The sequence below is a fragment of the Gorilla gorilla genome, chromosome 13, assembly GCF_029281585.2.
Source record: "Gorilla gorilla gorilla isolate KB3781 chromosome 13, NHGRI_mGorGor1-v2.1_pri, whole genome shotgun sequence".
In the NCBI taxonomy this organism is placed as follows: Eukaryota; Metazoa; Chordata; class Mammalia; order Primates; family Hominidae; genus Gorilla; species Gorilla gorilla.
Genome location: NC_073237.2, coordinates 75,158,278 through 75,160,710, shown reverse-complemented (window position 1 = coordinate 75,160,710; position 2,433 = coordinate 75,158,278).

Sequence of the window (2,433 nt, the reverse complement as noted above, 5' to 3'; positions counted from 1 at the left end):
GCTGATAAAAATAGGTTGCAGTGCAGAAGCTGGCTAAAACCTGCCAAATCCAAGACGGTGATGAAAGTGACCTCTAGTTGTCCTCTCTGGTACACTCGCACCAGCATAGGAAGAGAGAACCCTGTGGAATGACTCTGGGTCTCCAAAATTAACTGTAGAATACTCAGAAAACCAAGTATTTTAAATGTTTATCCATTAAAGTATTTTAACAGTTTACAAATGCCACGGCAACATTAGGAAGTTACCCTATATGGTCTGAAAAGGGGAGGCATGAATAATTCACCCCTTGTTCAGCATATAATCATTAAATAACAATAAAAATGGGCAACTAGCAGCCCTTGGACTGCTGTGCCTGTGGAGTGGCAATTCTTTATTCTTTTACATTCTTAATAAACTTGCTTTCACTTTATGGATTAATCTCAAATTCTTTCCTGTGTGAGATCCAAGAACCCTGTCTTGGGGTCTAGATCGGGGACCCTTTCTGGTAACAGTTCCTCATCTCCATCTGAGACCACCTCCATCTGGTCCTCATCTGGACTTCATTGTCCATATCACTATCAGCATTTTGGTCAAAGCCATTCAACAAGTCTCTAGGAAGTTCTAAACTTTCTCATGTCTTCCTATCTTTTTCTGAGCCCTGCAAACTGTTCCATCCTCTGCCCATTACCCAGTTCCAAAGTTGCTTCCACATTCTCAGGTATCTTATAACAATACCCCACTACCTCAGTACCAATTTACTGTATTAGTTTGTTCACGCATTGCTATAATGAAATACTTGAGACTGGGTAATTTATAAAGGGAAGTGGTTTAATTGACTCACAGTACTGCATGGCTGGGAAGGCCTTAGGAAACTTAAAATATGGCAGAACAGGAAGAGGCATGTTTTACATGGCAGCACGTGAGAGAATGCGCAGTAGGAGGAACTGTCAAGCATTTATAAAACCATCAGATCTCGTGAGAGCTACTCAGTATCATGAGAACAGCATGGGAGAAACCACCCCTAAGATTCAATCACCTCTCACCAGGTCCAGCCCTCAACACGTGGGGATTATGAAGATCAAAATTCAAGATGAGATTTGGGTGGGGACACATTGCTTAACCATATCATATGGTATGGGCACCACTTGTTTGGTGTATGAGTGATTGCAGTTGAAAGCCTGCACTGAACACATGACCATAAAGAGTGATGACTACATCACTGCAGCTTAGGGTGGCTCAGCAAGATTTTATGTATAACAAAGAGTGCTTCTACTATTTAAAAAAAAAAAAAACCTGCATCAAAACATGAAAAGTGTGGGCCTTTTTTTCCAGGTTATTAGTGCCGGAGAAATTGTTTGAATGAGTAAATGATTAAATGCATGGGCTCTGGACACAGAAATATTGCCTGGAGAATAGCAAGGAGTCCATGGCCACGGTGAAATATTCAGTGGAGAAACACACACTTCCAGGAAAGAGGTCTAAGCAACTTTGCCCTGTGGCCTTTTCATCAGCACCTTACCAACTGGTACATACCTGCATCCCTCATCCAATAATATCCTCATCATTCACCAGTAAGCACAGAATATCTAGCCAAACTCATGACTACTGAGCTTTAAGAATTTGAAAATGTGGTTTGTATCTAACTTGTGCTGGTATTGAAGCAGCTGGTATACTTTACTGAAGACTTGTGAAAACAGGTTTTTCTCTGGGAGTCCTATTGACAGGTCTGGCTGTGATATCACCATCATTGGAAGTGGAAGAGAAATCGGATGTGTATCTTCAGGGAACTGAGAATGGGCAGACACTGACATTCAAAATAAAAGGTTCCTCCTAAATATTTAGTTATGTCTTGATAGAGTGAATTATGTGTGAATTTTTTTGAAGATGAAACAGGAATTGACCCAAGACATCAAGTGTTTAAGGGTTAAATAAAAGGCTTGTTATCGAATTATAAAGCTTACTTGATTATAAAAATCTATACAACATTAGGCCTTTAAGTGCAAACACAGAAAACAGTGCTTCTCTCAGTATTCATACAGTATGTCTATCTGCAGATGTCGAAGTGAATTAGACATAATGGTAAGTAGTTCAAACAATCTATATTGCTGGGAGCTTTTTCCTCACAAGAGATTGATTTTCTAGCACCATCAGCAGCAAGCCCAGAAATACCTTCAACTTTTGTTTACCATCCTGTAGGCCTTGGATTTTGTGTTTCATACTGTCTGCAGATATTAAGCAAACTTTTAAACATTTAACTGAAAAAGTTAATGAATTATTTTATTCTTAATTCTGAAATAACTTAAGACTCATTTTCCTAAAAAACTGCTCATTAAGAAAAGTTTGTTTTGAATAACCAGGAGGAGGAGAATAATGGAGATAACTACATTAAATTATCAATAGAAGTCCACTCAGAAAGATAATACATCCCAACAAGAATTTGAGGAGAGGGATTTT